Source organism: Schistocerca gregaria, chromosome 6 (assembly GCF_023897955.1).
Source record: "Schistocerca gregaria isolate iqSchGreg1 chromosome 6, iqSchGreg1.2, whole genome shotgun sequence".
NCBI lineage: Eukaryota > Metazoa > Arthropoda > Insecta > Orthoptera > Acrididae > Schistocerca > Schistocerca gregaria.
The window spans coordinates 52,683,880-52,706,415 of NC_064925.1; the positions used below are offsets into that span (position 1 = coordinate 52,683,880).

Here is a 22,536-nt window from a genome sequence, read left to right on the forward strand (position 1 = left end):
GAGGAAGTACACAGAGATGAGAAGAGTGTAATGGCACTACAGTAAGAATTTGGCAGATCACGAAGTTGAAAGAAGGCTCACAGGTTAGATGACATTCCCTCAGAATTGTTAAGATTACTGGGAGAAACATCTGTGACAAAATGTTCTACCTGCTATGGAATATGTATCAGTCAGGCAAAATAGCCCTCAGACTTAAAGAAGAGTGTAATAATATTGTGTCCAAAGAAGCTAGGTACATAAATATCTGAATACCACTTTACCATCAGATGTGGCTGCAAAATATTGACATGAATTTTCTAGAAAAAAATGGAAAAACTGGTAGAAGCCATCCTTGGGATGGATCATATTAGTTTCTGAAAAAATGTAGGAATATGAGGCAATATTGACCTTATGACTGAAAGACAGAATGAAGAAACTGAAACTCAGTTTTTAGCATTTGTAGGTTTAGAAAAATCTTTTAACAATGTTGACAGATTAAACACAATCAATATAAAAAAAATCAGGTATATAATACAAGGAATGATAAGACTATCTACAATGTGTACAGAATATGATTGCAATTCTAAAAGTAAAACAAAATGAAAGGAAAATGGCAGTAGAGAAAGGAGTGAGACATGGCTATACTCTTTTCCTTGAGCAATTAAACTTTTGTATAAAGCAAGTAATAAAAAGGAAACTAAGGAAAATTTGGAAAACAAATAAAAACTTAGGGGTTTTGGTGATTCACACTGTGTTTCTGTCAGAGATGTCAAATAACTCAGATGATGTGCTTTGTTGAAAGGAGGTTTATTTATTTATTCATTCATTTTTCTTTTATTTATTTATTCATTCACCCACAGACAAATACACACACACACACACACACACACACACACACACACACACACACACACACACACACACACACTCGCACGCGCGCACGGAGGAAAAAAGTATGCATATACACAATTTACTCTGAATTATATAATGCAGAAAGAGCCTGCTACACACAAGAGAAATGAATCTAAGACTCCTGATAATACATATTGGTTTTGAACTTCATGGAGTAGATACAAAACTACAATGCATTGCATTTACATTGTAACTTGTGAACCTGATTATATATTTGTAATAATTCTATGTTCCAAGAATTTTTTAGTGGAGTAAAAACTATTCATTATTAAATATTCTTTGATGTATTTAGTTTTCAATTTATAGAGTTCCTTTATGTTTTTGACCTCTCTTGACAGTTTATTATTTATCTAGAAACCTTGGTAAAACATAGAGATGTGTTGCTCTATTCATTTTATCTAGCTAGGAGCAGTCAATGCAACTGATCAGATGATCATGTATGGAACTGTTTGCTCCACATTGCTCATTGTTTCTTTGTATAAAAACTGCAGTTTGAAATATGTGGAGCCTTTTGTGACTCTTACCCATTATTCTGAAGGCTTCTTTCTGCAATGTGAACATATTTTCGTCATCCTAAGCATTTGCACCCCAGGATATTATGCCACAGCTGATGATAAAATGTATATGCGCATAGTATGTTGCTTTTAGGCATGAGCTATGACATACTGTGATTAATATTCATAAGGCATAACGTGTTGTGCTAACTCTTTTTCCAAGAACCCTGATATGTTCATCCCATTTTAATTGTTGATCAACATACATAGCTAAAAATTTTGTGCCGTGGCATATGAAGAACATTAATAAATGTAAAACAGTCCTAATGGAGTGTAGATGAATTGAGTCAGATGTTCCTGGGGGAGTAGATTTGGAAATTATGCACTTAAAGAAGTGCAGCAACATGCCAATGGCTGAAGTATAGAGGATACAAAATGCAGACAGGCAATTGCATGAAAACGGTTTCTGAAAATGAGAAATTTGTGTAAGTGTTTGTCTGGAGCATAGCTATGTTTGGAAGTGAAATGTGCATAATAAGCAGTGCAGACAAGAGGAGATCAGAAAGTTTTGAAATGTTATATTACATGAGAATACTGAAGATTAGATAAGCAGATTTGATAACCAATAAGGTTGTTGGACACATCTTAATACATCAAGGAGTATTTAATTTTGTAACCTAGGGAAGCTGAGGGGAGGGGGGGGGGGGGGGGGGGGGCTGGCTGGAATCTTAGAAGGACACCATGATTCAGAAATAGTAAATAAGTTCAAATTGATGTGGGCTGCATTACTTATGCAGAGATGAAGGTACTTGCACGTCATTAATTAGTGTAGAGAGTTGCATCATGTCCATCTCCAGACTGAAGAGCAAACAACCACCACCACCAACAACAACAACAACAACAACAACAACAACAACAAGATTACTGTATAACTACACAAAATATCTGTGCACATTTTCTTAGTGTATGTGCATAATGAAAATTCTTTCAAACATGATGCATTTGTGTACTAATTTAGTATAGTCCTTATATTCGTAAAGATTCTCTGCTGGCAGGTTTGTCATTTGGTTGTATATCCTGTCCCTGATTGCACAAAAAGCCTTGTGTGACAACCAACTTCTCCAGAAGGTACAGGAAATCAAAGGGTGCACCCGTGGTTCTTGCAAAGGCAAATTTCCAGTAAGCAGTGACTCTCCAAATATGATGAATAATCGAACGTAAGTAGCACACATTAGACATTGATTTAATATGTTACTGTTTTAATTAGCACAGTAAAACATGTTATAACTGCTTCTTGTTTATTAAAACAGTACTACCTGCAACCTGCCTTCCTCTCCTACAGGTTTTCTGCTGCTCGTTGCTTTTGTGATGACGAGTGCCACTTGTATCGTGATTGCTGCCCTGACAACACGGCGATCTAGTGTCTACAACAGGAACCTGTTTCTCCCATCCTGTGGGACTGTGCAGGGTGGCAGACTGGATCAAATCCTGTACGTTGTGTGAAGCTGTGGATCTCTCTCTCTCTCTCTCTCTCTCTCTCTCTCTCTCTCTCTCTCTCTCTCTCTCTTTATACTGAACGCATTTCCTTACAACCAGTTTCCTGCTGGTTAAACGTGAATGTTTTGACCCAGGCCAAGGATTATTTAGCTTACATATGATGCGTTATAACAACTATGATTTGTTGAGAGGTGTCACATGCCCAGGTGAGGCAATCAGTCAACATGCCCACCTCAGCATACTCACTCAGACTTCTACTAAGCATGTATAGATTGACTTGTACACATTTCTAGTGGTGGCTCTAAATCAAGAAATGTGATAGAAAGAATAATTCTTAAAAAGGACATTATAGATTGATGAACACAAAAAAAGAAAATCACAGCAATGTGACAACAAAAGGTAAATTAATGGACAAAATTGAAGGAGCTGAAAAAAGACACACAAACAGTACAGAAGATTAAATTAAGTCAAGGCTATTGATACTTCTGAGTGGCAAAAATCAGTCACAAAAGGCGCCTATGAAGTACTACTTACATGTAGATGAAGTTTTCGATATTACTGAAGCCACTCATGTGGCTGTTGGTCACAAAGGTTGAAATGGACTAAAAAATGAAACTTCCAGAAAATATGCAAACATAATTGAGACCTAAATTTTTTTAATCCCAATTGACACTTAATTGCTTTTAATTATTTCTGTAGCTAAAACTAGGCTTATCTAATAGAAAAGTTAAAAATACTTTTATCTAAAATTTGAACATATAAAGCAGTAAATTTTAGTTACAGCTAGGAAATTCTAGTTGTAATATAGGAGTTCAGTATGAACTGGTTTTAACTAGAGAAAATGTGTTCTAAGTAAAATATGGTTTTGACCTGTATTGAGAAAAAATGTTATGGAAAAAATTCAGTATATTGCACTGTTTCTGAATTAATTAGCATTGAAGTTAGCCAATCAGGTTATTGCATTGACAAATTGACACATTCAGGCCTTTTGCCAGATACAATTAGTGTCCATTGTTTTTATAATGTAGATGGTAATGCACGAGACTGCTCGTCCATTGGCTTGGGTTTGGTTCTTGCAACTATCCTATGCCCAACTTTTGTGTTGCTGTCTTGTTTGGTTCTAGGAAACAAAATGAACAACACCTTAGGCACCACTGTCTCTCGTGGGTTGCTTGAATTTGTACGTGCAACAGCCTGATTGATTAACTTCAATACTAATTAACTCATAAATGGTTCTACATACAGAACTTTTTTCTTAACAGTAATTCCTCAGCACAGCCTACCCTGCAGTACGCTTACAAGCGTTTCCAGATTTTCTGTCAACCATGTATAGACAAGAAAAATAAATGGTCCCAATATTCATAGTATTGATGCGTGTGCCCCCCCCCCCCCCCCCCCCATGAACCATGGACCTTGCCGTTGGAGGGGAGGCTTGCGTGCCTCAGCGATACAGATGGCCGTACCGTAGGTGCAACCACAACGAAGGGGTATCTGTTGAGAGGCCAGACAAACGTGTGGTTCCTGAAGAGGGGCAGCAGCCTGTTCAGTAGTTGCAGGGGCAACAGTCTGAATGATTGACTGATCTGGCCTTGCAACTTTAACCAAAACGGCCTTGCTGTGCTGGTACTGCGAACGGCTGAAAGCAAGGGGAAACTACAGCCGTAATTTTTCCCGAGGACATGCAGCTGTACTGTATGATTAAATGATGATGGCATCCTCTTGGGTAAAATATTCCAGAGGTAAAATAGTCCCCCATTCGGATCTCCGGGCGGGGACTACTCAGGAGGATGTCGTTATCAGGAGAAAGAAAACTGGCTTTCTACGGATCGGAGCGTGGAATGTCAGATCCCTTAATCGGGCAGGTAGGTTAGAAAATTTAAAAAGGGAAATGGATAGGTTAAAGTTAGATATAGTGGGAATTAGTGAAGTTCGGTGGCAGGAGGAACAAGACGTCTGGTCAGGTGACTACAGGCTTATAAACACAAAATCAAATAGGGGGAATGCAGGAGTAGGTTTAATAATGAATAGGAAAATAGGAATGCGGGTAAGCTACTACAAACAGCATAGTGAACGCATTATTGTGGCCAAGATAGATACGAAGCCCACACCTACTACAGTAGTAAAAGTTTATATGCCAACTAGCTCTGCAGATGATGAAGAAAGTGAAGAAATGTACGATGAAATAAAAGAAATTATTCAGATAGTGAAGGGAGACGAAAATTTAATAGTAATGGGTGACTGGAATTCGAGTGTAGGAAAAGGGAGAGAAGGAAACATAGTAGGTGAATATGGATTGGGGCTAAGAAATGAAAGAGGAAGCCGCCTAGTAGAATTTTGCACAGAGCACAACTTAATCATAGCTAACACTTGGTTTAAGAATCATGAAAGAAGGTTGTATACATGGAAGAACCCTGGAGATACTAAAAGGTATCAGATAGATTATATAATGGTAAGACAGAGATTTAGGAACCAGGTTTTAAGTTGTAAGACATTTCCAGGGGCAGATGTGGACTCTGACCACAATCTATTGGTTATGACCTGCAGATTAAAACTGAAGAAACTGCAAAAATGTGGGAAATTAAGGAGATGGGACCTGGATAAACTGAAAGAACCAGAAGTTGTACAGAGTTTCAGGGAGAGCATAAGGGAACAATTGACAGAAATGAGGGAAAGAAATACAGTAGAAGAAGAATGGGTAGCTCTGAGGGATGAAGTAGTGAAGGCAGCAGAGGATAAAGTAGGTACAAAGACGACGGCTGCTAGAAATCCTTGGGTAACAGAAGAAATATTGAATTTAATTGATGAAAGGAGAAAATATAAAAATGCAGTAAATGAAGCAGGCAAAAAGGAATACAAACGTCTCAAAAATGAGATCGACAGGAAGTGCAAAATGGCTAAACAGGGATGGCTAGAGGACAAATGTAAGGATGTAGAAGCTTATCTCACTAGGGGTAAGATAGATACTGCCTACAGGAAAATTAAAGAGACCTTTGGAGAGAAGAGAACCACATGTATGAATATCAAGAGCTCAGATGGCAACCCAGTTCTAAGCAAAGAAGGGAAGGCAGAAAGGTGGAAGGAGTATATTGAAGGTTTATACAAGGGCAATGTACTTGAGGTCAATATTATGGAAATGGAAGAGGATGTAGATGAAGACGAAATGGGAGATACGATACTGCGTGAAGAGTTTGACAGAGCACTGAAAGACCTGAGTCGAAACAAGGCCCCCAGAGTAGACAACATTCCATTAGAACTACTGATGGCTTTGGGAGAACCAGTCCTGACAAAACTCTACCAGCTGGTGAGCAAGATGTAAGAGACAGGCGAAATACCCTCAGTCTTTAAGAAGAATATAATAATTCCAATCCCAAAGAAAGCAGGTGCTGACAGATGTGAAAATTACCGAACTATCAGTTTAATAAGCCACGGCTGCAAAATACTAATGCGAATTCCTTACAGACGAATGGAAAAACTGATAGATACGGACCTCGGAGAGGATCAGTTTGGATTCCGTCAAAATGTTGGAACACGTGAGGCAATACTGACCTTACGACTTATCTTAGAAGAAAGATTAAGAAAAGGCAAACCTACGTTTCTAGCATTTGTAGACTTAGAGAAAGCTTTTGACAATGTTGACTGGAATACTCTATTTCATATTCTAAAGGTGGCAGGGGTAAAATACAGGGAGTGAAAGGCTATTTACAATTTGTATAGAAACCAGATGGCAGTCATAAGAGTCGAGGGGCATGAAAGGGAAGCAATGGTTGGAAAAGGAGTGAGACAGGGTTGTAGCCTCTCCCCGATGTTATTCAATCTGTATATTGAGCAAGCAGTAAAGGAAACAAAAGAAAAATTTGGAGTAGGTATTAAAATTCATGGAGACGAAGTAAAAACTTTGAGGTTCGCCGATGATATTGTAATTCTGTCAGAGACGGCAAAGGACTTGGAAGAGCAGTTGAACGGAATGGACAGTGTCTTGAAAGGAGGATATAAGATGAACATTAACAAAAGCAAAACGAGGATAATGGAATGTAGTCAAATTAAATCGGGTGATGCTGAGGGAATTAGATTAGGAAATGAGACACTTAAAGTAGTAAAGGAGTTTTGCCATTTAGAAAGTAAAATAACTGATGATGGTCGAAGTAGAGAGGATATAAAATGTAGACTGGCAATGGCAAGGAAGGCGTTTCTGAAGAAGAGAAATTTGTTAACATTGAGTATAGATTTATGTATCAGGAAGTCGTTTCTGAAAGTATTTGTTTGGAGTGTAGCCATGTATGGAAGTGAAACATGGACGATAAATAGTTTGGACAAGAAGAGAATAGAAGCTTTCGAAATGTGGTGCTACAGAAGAATGCTGAAGATTAAATGGGTAGATCACATAACTAATGAGGAAGTATTGAATAGGATTGGGGAGAAGACAAATTTGTGGCACAACTTGACTAGAAGAAGGAATCGGTTAGTAGGACATGTTTTGAGGCATCAAGGGATCACAAATTTAGCATTGGAGGGCAGCGTGGAGGGTAAAAATCGTAGAGGGAGACCGAGAGATGAGTACACTAAGCAGATTCAGAAGGATGTAGGTTGCAGTAGGTACTGGGAGATGAAGCAGCTTGCACAGGATAGAGTAGCATGGAGAGCTGCATCAAACCAGTCTCAGGACTGAAGACAACAACAACAACAACGATGCCTGTGCCACACCCTCCATTACTGTTTATTTTAGACTGAATGTTGCTTTTTCTCACACAATTCTGATAATTTATATCTGTGTACTGTTCATGAATTTGCAGGTATGAAGACAGAAGTTCAAATCGTGTGTGTCTGATATTGCAGTCCTTCAGTTTCTATAAGACTAGTGCACAATCTACTAGATTAAATGCTTTTGAAAGATCTAAAAATATGCCCACAGTATTCTTCTCTTCACATAGATGAGTATAAACTTTGGGGAGAAATGCTTTGTCTGCTGTTGTGGTGTTACAAACTTCCCAGTATCAATGTTGGAGTTCTGTTAGAAGATGGTTTCTAGTGAAAAGCACAAGCTGAATGAACATTACTGACTCAAGGATATTACTAAATGTGAGCAAAATTGATCCCTGTTGCTAGTTTGATGCTTCCTCTGTTAATTCATTTTTATTTATTGACCTGACTGTGCTCCTTTTCAATGTGCTGGGAAGCATGTCTTCTTTGATGATACGGATGATGAGATATGTAATTGTTTCAGACATTACCTTTGTAAATCTTTCAATTACTATGCCAAAAAGGCCATCACAACCATTAGTGTTTTTTAGCTGCTAAAGCATTTTGCTTCTATCTTGCTCTTTTATTTCTTCAAATTTGATGGTCTTATTTACCCTGTAGCTGTGTATTGTCTTGATAGGTAGATCTGTGTCTAAAATTACAGTGTCAGTAGCAAAGACACTTGTTGAATATATTACAAACTTTTTCTGGGACTGATATTGGTTGGCATTCATGTCTAATATCTACCACTTGGCTTTTGTATTTGCACATGTCTTATGACATATGTTAATGAGCTCCCGGCAGGCATGAGTTACTTTTACTGACTTTGCTCAACACTAGTATATTTTTCTTTGATAATTTGCTGCCCAGATGATTTGTACAACATATAGGGTTTGGGCACATTCTAAATTTGACTAAACTAGCCGAGAGTTTCAAACTGATTTTTGTCCAGCAAATTGGGGCTCAGGTATGTTTTTATTCTTTTACTTCATGACAAGAATCAAAATGCATTACAGAGTTGAATGAAATGCATCCCATTTATTGCTTGGTCCTTCTAACGAGCATAGATTGTCCCGATACTATTTACCTAGTGCATTTTTGAATGGGATGATGTTTGTACAGGTTAGGCCTCATTTCTGCTTAATTATTTTTGCCATTTCTGGACGAGCCACATTAATGTAGTCAATTTTCTGCCAATAATGATCAGAGTAGTGGAATTTAGATTAATAAACTGAAGATTATTTTGAATATATTGTTCGATTATTACATATTTTAGTCTACTGGAGGCTGAATCTGTTATGAGTTCAATGTACCTGATAATTGTAAATTATTATTACAGGAATTTGCATACATATTTCTAAGGCACAGTCTAAAGAGAACTGAACACCTACCACAACAGGACCAGGGATGGTTTCATTCAAAAGTAATCATCAAATTCTGGTTCCATTCAAAAGTAATCATCAAATTCTGGTTCCATTCAAAAGTAATCATCAAATTCTGGTTCCATTCAAAAGTAATCATCAAATTCTGGTTCCATTCAAAAGTAATCACTAGATTCATTAAGACAGTTATCCCACTGGGAGGTGAGATGATAAATTCCTGTTTTGTAGAACATAGTCAGCTGCTGATGGATCCACAACTACACTCACTCTTGCACTTCCTCATCTGAAAAACAAATGTCCATGCATGTCTCTCTTCAGCTCACCAGAGGTGTGAAAATCACACAGTGAAAGCCCTCAGGAGGCTCATATCTCTTTCATTTAGTATGTGCACATGCGCTTGTGCATGTTTGTGTGTGTGCACACTGTTGGTGCCTAAACTAGAAACTCCCCTTGCAACTCTGGGCAATTGTTTACTTTTAGCGGCTGAGTGGCACCCTTGGGGATTGCCCCCATTCAGAATGGGTGGTACTGTGGTGGAAGATTTTCACAGGAAGTGAATTAAACTCTCCTCTGCTGGTGGTCCATGACCCCAGCAGTCGCTTCTGAAGCTAAGGCATATTATAACGAGGAGAGGTGTGACCCCAACATGTTCCTTTCTCTGGTTATGCCATGGGAGGATCATAGGGCTCAGAGACAAGGTGAGAAATACACCACCTGATACTTGGTTTGTTTTAAGATGGACAGGAATTCCTTTTTTACTACAAAGCCATTGTTTCTCTTTGAAAACTCCAAGGACAGGTTTGGGGAAGTGGCAGTGATTTCAAAAATGAAAAGTGGCAATGTTCTCCTTAAAATGGCCACCCCACTCATTCACAGGCACTGCTCATCTGCAACCAACAGGGTGACATCCCTGTCACTATAATCCCTATAAAAGTCTGAATATGGCACAGGGTATCATTTTCCATTGAAATCTTGTTTAGAAAGTGATGATGAGTGATGTGTTCATTTTGTGAGTCGTATCTACCAAAAGTCAACACAGTTGACCCTGGACCCTATATCTTGGACCTTGTAGCTGAGTCATTGCTCATGAAGGTCAATGGGATGGTGTATCACTCTGATGTTAAGCTGTATATTCCTCCCCCCACCCCCCACCCCCCACCCCCCACCCCCCACCCCCCACCCCATGTGGGGCTAAAAACGCTTGTGATTTGGACATGTGTCTTCGGGTTGCAATGCCAGCTGTGACTGTAGGGATTGGGGTCGGCAGCTGCACAGAAACATTCCTTGTGTCTCTTCCCCATCTGTGTCAGCTGTAAGGAAGACTGTTGCCCCTGTTCACCAGACTGCCCCATTTTCAAATGAGAAAAGAAAATCCAGGAATACAAGACCTTTGACTGCTTCACCTATCAAGAAGCCAAGAAGAAATACAAATGCCTACATCCTGCACTGATGATGATGATGTATTCTACTGGTGCAATGATGTCTTCCTCTCTAGTGACTGTGCCATTGCTCTCCATATCTCCTACATTTGACCCTTCGGGCCAGTCGACTACAACTGCTCTCTGGTAAGTGGGGCCCCCCTCCTACAGTTTCCCTCACACACCATTTGGGAGCATCGACTTCCAATCTGCTGGTGACGTTAGACCCCAAACCCACAGTTGGAGAAGCAACTCCCTCCTCCTGCATCCTTACCAGTGAGAGCCACAGGTTTCAGGCTGTAGAACTTTGCATTCCTCCTTCGTCCCAGAATCTGGGGTAGACAAGCCCTTGCAGAAATCTAAATCATCTAAGGACAAGAAGTAATTCTACAGAAAGAGGGAGATTCTGATGGTGCCTGTGCTACCAGATCCAACATGTTCTGCCTCTGTGTACGAGGCAGTGTTCCTGGTGACCCCTACTGTTTTACCATACCTCAGCATCACTCACCTGGGCTTCCACCCTGATGGGCTCTCTCCAAAGCTGACTGGGATGATTTCACCACTGCCATTGCCCCCCACACCATGCCACATGGTAGTATTGCTATGGTTGTCCAGAGCACAACCATATCCATTGTACTGGCATCTGACTCAGCAGTCACCTCTTCCTTGGGGTTCTCTTGGCCCCTGTTGGAAGACAGTACCTAGGGGGACGCCCAAAATCACTGTTGCTATTAGACACTGTAGGTGGCACTCAAACGCCATAAGCAACATCAACTGATGGAGTACCTCATTGCCTTTAAATGTCCGCATGCCAAGGTCCACCACCACATAAAACAACAGAAACAAGAATGCCGGGAGCAGTACAATGGGCCATGTACCCCTCCTTCATGGGCTTGGGCATATATTTGACACCTCTGTGGACACTAGTATGCTGTTGGTATACGTGGTCTCTGTATGATAGATGTTCTCTATACTGATCCAGACACTGTTGCCAAATATTTCACTTTTCATGATGCTTGAATTATCAGCCGGCATTTCATTTCCTCAAACAGTGTGCAGAGCAACTGCTACAATCACATGGAATCTTATAATGCTCTCTTCAGTTAGTGGGAATTCCTCAGTGCTCCTGGACCAGACTGCATCCACAGCCAAATGTTCAATCACCTATCATTGGATTACCAATGTCACACCCTTGCCATTTTCAACTCTATTATGGACCAAGAGTGAGTTCTCGTCTCAATGGCAATAAGCTGTGATCATCCCAGTATTGAAATGGGGTAAACACCCCCCTCATTTCCCTCCCCCCCCCCCTCCCCCGATATGGACAGTTACCACCCAATTAGTCTCACTAAAGTTCTCTGCAAGTTGCCTGAATGTATGATGGCTGTGTTGTTAGAGTCTCGGGGTCTTTTGGCTCTGCCCCAGGGCAGTTTTTGCCAAAGCTGTTATACTGCTGACAATATGGTCTGCCTGGAGTCTGCTATTCAGTTGGCTTTTCTCACCACCAACATCTTATCACTGTCTTCTTAGACTTGCGTAGTGCTTATGACACTGTGTGGTGGCACCACATCCTCCATGAGTGGGGTCTCTGGAGTCAACTCACAATTTTTTTACCATATTTATTGTCTCATTGTACTTTCTAGGTTCAAGTTGGTGCTTCCTACAGTACTCCCCATAAGTAAAAGAATGGGGTACTACAGGGCTCTAGTGGTTGTCAGTTGTCCTTGGGATTGGTCTTTGATGCCCAGTTGACATGGATTCCCCATCTTTGCTAACGTAAGCAAACACACTTGTTCCATCTTAATATTATTAATTGTGTCAGTGACACCAGCAAGGGTGCAGACTGCTCTACACTTTTGTGGCTCTAAAAAGCTCTGATCTTGTCTTGTCTTGATCATATGAGGCTGGTGTATGGCTCAATATTGCAGATGATGGACCCAACACACTGTTGGGGTGTTCAACTTCAAAAGGTGCCTTTCAGACCAGCGTTGTGAACAGCCTACTTGTTGACACTGGTATCCAGCCCCAATAACTGCTACCCAACTATGCAATATACATTCAGTGCTCCCATGAGCATCTAAACTACTGTGTCTTTTTTGTGGTAGGGAGATCTACTTTCCACAACAGAGGCCAAGGTCTGGAGTCATGATTGCAATGCACATAGTGTCTCTGCTCTGAACTCCATCTTTCTCCACTGTTGCCTCTTGTCAGGTAGAAATCACTTGTATCCCCATAGTGTGTACCCTTTTCTTGGATCTGCATCAATCTCTCCTTTGGACTGAAAGCCCCAATAGACCCTACAGTTTTTCACTGTCTGTTCCTGGATATTCTTGATACATTTCCAGCCTCAGATGTGGTATACACTGATGGCTCTATGGCCAACAGATGAAGTGTTTTGCTTACACACATGCCAGGTATAGTTAACTATGTTCACTACAGAATTGGTGGCTATTGTTAAAGCCCTTAGCCACCTTTATTCTTAATTGGCTGTCACTCTCGATAGTCTTCAGTGGGCCAATCAGTGCTATCCTTGACACCCATTCGTTGTGATTTTACAGAATCTACTCTATGACTTGCACTGTGCCAGAAAGATAATCATCTTTGTATGGACTCCTGGTCACATTGGGATCCCTTGGAATCAACATGCTGACCAGTTGGCCAAGTTGGCTACCAGAATGCTAACTTTGGAGATGAGGGAATCAGACCTTCAATTGACTCAGTGCTTACAATTGTTAGTGGCTTGGAATGCAGATTGGTGTGCCCTAGTTTCTCCAAATAAATTGTGAACCATAAACAAGCCTATGACCATGTGGCAGTCCTCCATTCATGCTTTCCACAGAGAATCTACTGTCCTCTGTTTGCTTCCTGTTCACCAGACTTGACTGACTCATGACCACATGCTCCGATATGAGGGTCCACCCCATGGTGCGGTGCCCATCACTTGGTGGCCCTCAGCCTACAGGACTGCCCTAATTTGGCCACCTTAAAGTGAAACCATAAACTTTATGACAAACTAGTGATAGCAGACATTGCCAAAGTGGCTGACTCAGTTTTACATTTTACCCATGAAAGAGGATGTAGTGCACATTAGCCTCATTGGCCACTTAAGGCATTGGAGGGATGCCCTGTAAACTGCTCTGATCAAGGGGTGTGTGGCATCCCTTCCTTGGTGGTGCAGCCTGGCTGCTGCTCTTCCTCTTTCTTAATTCTTCTTATTCTTCTGTATCTGTTGATGGTTGACAGACTTGTCATCATTATTCTCTTTCCTGAGATTTTTATCTTATTCATGAGGCTAGTTTCTTGTGGTAATGTGCATAATGATGGGTATAGAAGCACCAGTTGGATGCACGGGGTGTCTCTCCAGTTGCGTAATGTCCCTGAAGCCTCCAGCTGATTTATGGCTCAGACAACCCCCTGATCCTCCCCGTTTCACCTCTCTCTCACTTCACACTTCCCGAGAGGGCCACTTAACTGTATTGGCCCATTGAGGGGTTAGAAGAACACGCTGTTGTTGCCCCTGTCCAGATCTGGTTGTGGCTGTCTGGGCTTTGTGATCCTTCCTGGTCCTTAACCTACCTGCTCTCTTATTCTTCCTGCCCCCTCTCATGTGGTGTTTTAGACTTTTTTGTCTTTTTCTCTTGCCCTGTCAATGTTACTAGTCTTTTGTAAGCACTTTCTAAGTGGGATATGCCTGGTAAGTGGTGGGAGTTGGGGGATGTATGTCCCCTTATTGCACTCTGCTTTTGGGGCTTCCGGCTGCTTTCTAGATGGAGCACCTTGCTGTCTTTATTCCAATGTCTCCATTTTTTCTTTCTTGTTCCTTATCTCACCTCAATGATCTTTGATAGACCTTAGAGATTTCTTCCCCTGGGTTTTGCATCTCTGATGTACAGTCATGTAGATGTGTATGTTGTTGGAGGATTAAGGGGCTGATGGCCTAGTAGTTTAGTCTCTCAAAGCATCCAGCTGACCAACCAGCCACGCAACCTCAATGTTCCAGTTCAACATACTCAAGAAGTGGCAAGTGTGATCATTCCACTATCATGTAACATTTGCAAGCAATGGGAAGGTTCAAAAATCGGGTGTGTGGGTACCACGTGCTCTAAGGCAAAATCACAGACATCAGTGGGTGGTGCATCTCTGCTTCCTCATCACCAGTTGCCTCATGAACATCAATCTTTCCTATCCTGTATCATTAAGGATGCGAAATGGTGTCTTTATGCTAACAGAAAGAAAAGAAAGGAAAGGTTGAGCTCAAACAAAGGAGCAACTCCCCATACAAAGATCTGTGTGTATCCACAAAAGATAATGTGATGCATATGGTGGAACAGCAATGGTGTGGTGTGCTAAGAATGGTCTCTCCAAGGTGTAAACATCACTATTGACATTTGTTGTCAACAGCTGGCATGTCTTGCAGATGCAGTCAGAGAACAACAACCAGGAAAACTGTGTGAAGTGATGTTACTTGATGATAAAGTCTGTCCGTGTTCTGCTGGAATAACAGCAGTAAGCTTGGGAAGTTATTCTGTACACACCTTATTCACCTGAATTTGCGCTCTCAGATTTTCACCTTTCCTGCTTTCTGTCAAACAACCTTCAAGGAACTTCCTTTCTGTATGAAAATGCACTCTGAACATGGCTCAAAGGGTTTTTCACCTGTAAAGCACATGATTTTTAGTTGTGGAATCAAGAATTTACCCCAACATTGGCAGGTGTTGTAAATAGTGAAGGAGAATATATGACTGATGACTTAAGTCTCTGTTATTTGTATCTCTTGAGTTTATTAAAATTATGGAAAAGCCATACAAACGTATGTGTCAACCCAATTGTTATGTACATTACTGTTTATTACATTATGTTCTGCATTTAGTTTCACAAACATGATTACCTGCAAGAGTACATAGAATAGATGGTAAGTATTTTATATTTTCTGAAAATTTCTATACAAGGCTTTCTTGTGTTTATCTTATTGCCTTTTCTTTGTAGTCTAGCAAGTCTGACTGTATAGACCCCATTTCTCAGTGCCATACTGAAGATGCATATTTATCAATACAAAATATATTTGCAAACAGTGGAAACTCCAGGTTAAAATATCAACAATATTAGGAAAAAGATAAATTGCTAAATACTGTAAAGATGACCCTTGTAGCTGCAGGCAGGTGCAATGAAAAGACTGTTACACATTATAGCTTTTGGCAAAAGCCTTTTTCAGCAAATAAAATGCGCATACATTCACACAAGCAAGCACACCTCATGGTCACGTGATCAGCATTCCAGTTGGAGCTGGTGGTGGTAGAGGTTATGTTTGCCTTAGGTGTGCTTGCATGTGTGTGTTTTCTTTCCAGAAGGAGACTTTGACTGAAAGCTATAATGTGTAACAGCCTTTTTGTAGTGCCCATCTGCAACTCAGCAGGTTTTTTATATGGAGTAGCAATCTATCCCTTTCCTAATATTGTCAAGGCATCATGGCCTAGGGAGGCTGAGACCCATTTCAGTAGATACACATTTTTACTGCTTTTCTTACAAATATGATCTACATGCTCTTTGCATGGCAGGTGTTCATAAACAATAACAGCAAAAAATTGTGTTTCTTGTGTGACTAAGTGTCAGTGGAGATGTTTATGTTCATATTATAGCTAAACATGAATTGCATTGTCACTTATTTGCAGTAGGGTGAGTTGACAGAATATTGTAATTGATTTAACACCTGTTGACAGCAGTTTGCATATCATAGCCCCAGCTGAAAAGGTATGTGTTATCAGCATAGCTTAGGACCTTGCAATTTTGAGGTTCTTTTACATTAATAACATACTCAAGGAACAGAAAAGGCCATAATGTGCTTCCTTGAGGCATACCACACTGAAATATCATGTAGGTTGATCCAGCTGGTAGAAACTGCTCATTTCTCTAAGTTAGCTTAAGACACTGTTTCCTGTCTTTCAAATAGGTGGCAAGAGATCATAAAACTACTCCTCTCATTCCACATTCTTCTAATTTGTGCAAGAGCAAGGTATGGTTCACAATGCACAACTCATTTCCTGTTAAGTGCCTTTATCCAATGCGTTTAATATTAATTCATGAATAAAAATTGCTGCTGCTGTTACAGTGCATCTTCCTTTTCTAAAACCATATTGTAAATCATTGTATATATTGTGTCTGGTGAAACATCTCTCAAACTGATTTTATATTACTTTCTCTAGTAATTTGCCAAGTTCTGAAGTTAACAATATTGGCCTGTAGTTTTTTGTGTCCATTTTATTCCCTTTTTATATGCTGGTAGGATGTCAGAGATTCTCATGCTGTCAGGGAATTATTCTTGGTAGAGGGAGGCATTTACAAGGTGTGTCACAGACATCACTAATTCTTCTTTGCATTTGTTTAGTGGCTTAGGTGAAATGTCACCCCAGCTATAAGATATTCTACCTTGAAGTTTTGAAATGATTGCTAGGAGATTTCTTTCAGTAATTCAATAGATGACAACATTAAAATTGGGTGCCCAGTCATGTACTTCACTTATGCCAGCTGTTCTACATCTACATCTACATCGATACTCTGCAAATCACATCCAAGTGCCTGGCAGAGGGTTCACCAAACAACCTTCACAATGCTCTATTATTACAATCTCGGATAGCGCACGGAATGAATGAACACCTACATCTTTCCATACGAGCACTGATTTCCCTTATTTTATCATGGTGATCATTCCTCCCTATGTAGGCTAGTGTCAACAAAATATATTCACATTCGGAGGTGGAAGTTGGTGATTGGAATTTCCTGAGAAGATTCCGTCGCAATGAAAAACACCTTTCGTTTAATGATTTTTAGTCCAAATCCTGTATCATTTTTGCAACACTCTCTCCCATATTTCACGATAATATAAAACATGCTGCCTTTCTTTGAACATTTTTGATGTACTTCGTCAGTCCTACCTGGTAAGGATCCCATACTGCACAGCAGTATTCTAAAAGAGGATGGACAAGCACAGTGTAGGCAGTCTCCTTAGTAGGCCTGTTACATTTTCTAAGTTTCCTGCCAATAATATGCAGTCCTTTGGTTATCCTTCCTCACATCATTTTCTATGTGTTCCTTCCCATTTAAGTTGTTCATAATTGTAATGCCTAGGTATTTAGTTGAATTTAAAGCTTTTAGATCAGACTGATTTATCATTTAACTGAAGTTTAACGAGTTCCTTTTAGCACTCAGGTGGATGACCTAACACTTCTCGTTATTTAGTGTCAACTGCCACTTTTTACAACATTCAGATATCTTTTCTAAATTGTTTTGCAGTTTTTTTGATCTTCTGATGACTTTATTAGATGATAAACGACAGCAGCATCTGCAAACAACCGAAGACTGCTGTTCAGATTGTCTCTGAAATCATTTATATAGATAAGGAACAGCAAAGAGCCTATAACACTACCTTGGGAAATGGCAGAAATCACTTCTGTTTTACTTGATGACTTTCCTTCAATTACGAAACTTAAGTATGAATTTCACACACACTTTAAAATATACATGAAGTTGAATTTCAGTGCTACATTTGTCAGTTAATACTAATTTCCTTCTAGCTGATGTTTTTCTGCCAGATTTCATTGGATTTTGAATGTTTTTGGGTGTGGATAATGCCTTGATAGTGGATTATCTGAAAACCAAGTATAATAAATGTAAATTATTATGCACTAACAATGATATTATTACTTACCACAGAGCATGAAGTCATTAAAACTGTAGAAGACATAAGATGTAAAAAATTAGCAGGCTTAGATGAAGTACCAATGTACAAAGAGCATGCAGACTCTTTAACATACATAATGAATGAGTCATTTGCATCAGTGAGCCTTCAAGAGTATGTAAAATTGGCCTGAGTTGGCCCTCTGATGAAGAATGGTAATGCAGAAGACAGAGAGAACTGCCAGCCCATTTCCCTTCTATCATGTATTTCAAAATATATATAATCAATTGTGCAAGACATTGGGTTGTATTTATTTAAATAATTCTTTACTCTAGGTGTATCATAGTTTGTGATCCAAATTGACAGAAGAACAGAATCAGTCATAGTGGAATTCACAATCATGACAATTATGAAATAAGCTAGAATCATTAGGAGTAAGAGGTGTACCTAATGTCTGGTTCTGATTATACTTAGCAGGTAGGATACAAAATGCAGAGACAATATTAACTTTATTTAGGGATAAACGTTTAGTGGACCAAAATACATTAACAGAGGAGTTCCTGAGTATAGCCTATTAGGTCCAATATTGCTACATTGTTTTCCCCAACACAGTTAATCATGCAAAAAGAATCTATTTTATAATAACAACAATATTATAGTCAGTGAGGAAACAATGTCATAAACTCTAACTGAGCTCATTGTGCAGGTACACTGACCCAGTGTTTTAGGCCAGCAAATTGGAAGTTGCAATACACACAACGGAAAACCAGCGTGGTCCTGATTTTCAGCTAATAAAGTGTGCAGAGTTATATTGTAAAATAATTGTGTGTGGTTTCATCAGTGACTGGTAGTGATAAATGAAAGAGATTTTTAAATTCTTTTAATAACTTTAATTATGCCTGAGCGCACATTATTACATAACATATTTGCAGTGTTTTGTAGTGCACTAGGGGTAAACCATATGAGATAGTGAAGTTTCAAACAAACTGGAATTCTATTCAGAAAAATGGAGGCTCTAATCTCCTTCCTGTTATCCTTTAGACTTTCCATTGTTTTTCTAAATTATGTCTGGCAAATGATGGGACAGTTTCTACTATATGGCCACAGCCGACTACCTCTCTGAACCTTGTCAAACTAGAATTATAAGTATGTAAATGCCTGCACATATGATTAAGTTTTTTCTGTTTTGTTTTATTCTTCAGCTCCAGTGTTGTCATCCTTGTCATCATTGTAGTCTTCAGTCCAAAGATTAGTTTGGTGCATCCCCCCATATTACTGTATCCTGTGCAAGACTCATGTCCTAATAACTACTGTAACTTACATTCTTCTGAATCTGCTTATTGTATTCATCTCTTGGTCTCCCTCTTCACTTTAACCACCCACACTTCCATCCAATACTAAACTGGTTATCCCTTGATATCTCAGAATGTGTCCTGTCAACTGAAACCTTCTTGTAGTTGTGCCCCAAATTTCTTTTCTTTCAATGATATTCAGTATCTCTTCTAATTTTAAACATTCTATCGTAACACCACATTTCAAAATCTTCTATTTTCATCTTATCTGAACTGTTTATCATCCATGTTTCATATCCAAATGTGGCTAAACCCCATACAAATGCTTTCAGGAAAGACTTCATAACACTTAAATCTAAATGAAATGTTAACAAATTTCTCTTCTTCAGAAACACTTCTCATGCCATTACAAAATCTACCTTTTATATTCCCTCTGGTTCACCCATGATCATGTATTTTACTGCCCAAGCAACAAAATTCATCTACTACATTGTGTCTTGTTTGCTAAACAACTTCCCTCAGCATCACCTAATTTAATTCAACTTCAATTCATTATTCTTATTTTGGTTTTGATTATGTTCATCTTAATGTCGTCCTTTAAAGACACTGTCAGTTCTGTGCTCTTTCAAGTCTTTTACTGTCTCTGACAGAATTACAACCCAGAAAGCCGTGTGGAGTGGCCACGCAGTTAGAGACGCCATGTCACGAATTGTGTAGCCTCTTCTGCTGGAATTTAGAGTCCTCTGTCAGGCGTGGGAGTGAATGTTGTCCTAGTTTAAGTAGTGTGTAAGTCTAGGGACTGATGACCTTAACAGTTTGCTCCCTTAGGAATTCACACACATTTGAACATTTACAATCTCAAATTTTTTATTCGTTCTCACTGAACTTTAATTCCTACTCCAAATTTTTCTTTGGTTTGAATAACATAGGGAATAGGTTACAACACTCACTCACTCCATTCTCAACCACTACTTCACTTTCATGGCCCTTGACTCTTGTAACTGCTGTTAGATTTCTGTACAAATGTTGTAAATAGCCTTGTGCTCCCTATATTTTCCCCTCCTACCTTCAGAATTTCAAAGACAGTAGTCCAGTGAACATTGTCAAAAGCTTTCTCTAAATGCTGCAAACATAAATTTGCATTTCCTTAACCTGTCTTACAAGGGAAATCATTGGGTCAATGTTGCCTCTATATTCCTACATTTCTACAGAAAACAAACTGATCTTCTCGCAGGTCAGCTTCTGCCAGTTATTCTATTCTTCTGTACAAAAACTGTGTTAGCATTTTGCCGCCATGATTGCCACACTGAGAGTGTGATAAAATTCACACCTATCAGCAAGTGCTTGTGTTAGAAATGGAATTAATACATTCTTCTTGACCTCTGAGGATATTCCACCTGTCACACGCATCTTGCATACCAGGTGGAAGAGGTTTGTCATGACCGGCTCTCCCTAGGATATCAGTAATTCTGATGGAGGTCATCTACTCTAGGGGCCTTGTAGAGGATTAGGTTTTTCAGTGTTCTGTCAAATTCTTATCATAGTATCACATCACCCATCTCATTTTCATTAACATCCTCTTCCCCTGGATCATGGGGTCTTGTGTTCAATTTCTGGCTGGGTTGGGGATTTTCTCTGCCCGGGGACTGGGTGTTTGTGTTGTCCTCATCATTTCATCATCATCGCTCGTGATAGTGGCTAGATTGGACTGGGTGGGGTTGGGGGTGGGGGAGGGAGGTGGAGAGGGAGGAGATGGAATAATAGAAGATTGGAATAAATACATGCTTGGCCAATGCCAAGTACTTAGTTTATTAATGAGAGTATGGTTATATGGGTGTATCAAGCAAAATTTGAGACTGGATGAAGGATTTCTCAGTAGGGGTGATGCTGCAAGTTGTTATGGATGCAGAGTTATTGGCAGGTGCAGAAGTAATTTCAGATGTGCTCCAGGGAAGTGTGTTCAGACCCTTATTGTTTATGTTGTGTAAGGCTTATCTGGTACACAATGATGACAGCAACCTCAGGACTTTTGCAGATGATGCACTTACTTACAGTGAAGTACTATCTATCTCAGCCACATCCCTCCTGTGCCATCTCCACCACATCCCTCCTCTGCCCATCTCCACCACATCCCTCCTCTGCCCATCTCCACCACATCCCTCCTCTGCCCATCTCCACCACATCCCTCCTCTGCCCATCTCCACCACATCCCTCCTCTGCCCATCTCCACCACATCCCTCCTCTGCCCATCTCCACCACATCCCTCCTCTGCCCATCTCCACCACATCCCTCCTCTGCCCATCTCCACCACATCCCTCCTCTGCCCATCTCCACCACATCCCTCCTCTGCCCATCTCCACCACATCCCTCCTCTGCCCATCTCCACCACATCCCTCCTCTGCCCATCTCCACCACATCCCTCCTCTGCCCATCTCCACCACATCCCTCCTCTGCCCATCTCCACCACATCCCTCCTCTGCCCATCTCCACCACATCCCTCCTCTGCCCATCTCCACCACATCCCTCCTCTGCCCATCTCCACCACATCCCTCCTCTGCCCATCTCCACCACATCCCTCCTCTGCCCATCTCCACCACATCCCTCCTCTGCCCATCTCCACCACATCCCTCCTCTGCCCATCTCCACCACATCCCTCCTCTGCCCATCTCCACCACATCCCTCCTCTGCCCATCTCCACCACATCCCTCCTCTGCCCATCTCCACCACATCCCTCCTCTGCCCATCTCCACCACATCCCTCCTCTGCCCATCTCCACCACATCCCTCCTCTGCCCATCTCCACCACATCCCTCCTCTGCCCATCTCCACCACATCCCTCCTCTGCCCATCTCCACCACATCCCTCCTCTGCCCATCTCCACCACATCCCTCCTCTGCCCATCTCCACCACATCCCTCCTCTGCCCATCTCCACCACATCCCTCCTCTGCCCATCTCCACCACATCCCTCCTCTGCCCATCTCCACCACATCCCTCCTCTGCCCATCTCCACCACATCCCTCCTCTGTCCATCTCCACCACGTCCCTCCTCTGTCCATCTCCACCACGTCCCTCCTCTGTCCATCTCCACCACGTCCCTCCTCTGTCCATCTCCACCACGTCCCTCCTCTGTCCATCTCCACCACGTCCCTCCTC

At 40.7% G+C, this 22,536-nt stretch overlaps 1 protein-coding gene and 1 long non-coding RNA gene across 2 annotated transcripts in view; both read left to right on the forward strand.

The window, feature by feature from the left end:
• The window catches only part of LOC126278947 (uncharacterized), a 156,046-nt gene extending 153,253 nt beyond the window's left edge, over positions 1-2,793 (forward strand). The window contains exons 3-4 of the long non-coding RNA XR_007550770.1: positions 2,441-2,602; positions 2,728-2,793. This is a non-coding gene — a long non-coding RNA (uncharacterized LOC126278947). The remainder of the gene's footprint in view (positions 1-2,440; positions 2,603-2,727) is intronic.
• A 22-nt stretch (positions 2,794-2,815) lies between these two features.
• LOC126278949 (G-protein coupled receptor Mth2-like) overlaps positions 2,816-22,536 on the forward strand; it is a 101,296-nt gene continuing 81,575 nt past the window's right edge. Inside the window, exon 1 of the mRNA XM_049979226.1 lies at positions 2,816-2,875. The gene's annotated coding sequence lies outside the window, so the exon portion shown is untranslated. The remainder of the gene's footprint in view (positions 2,876-22,536) is intronic.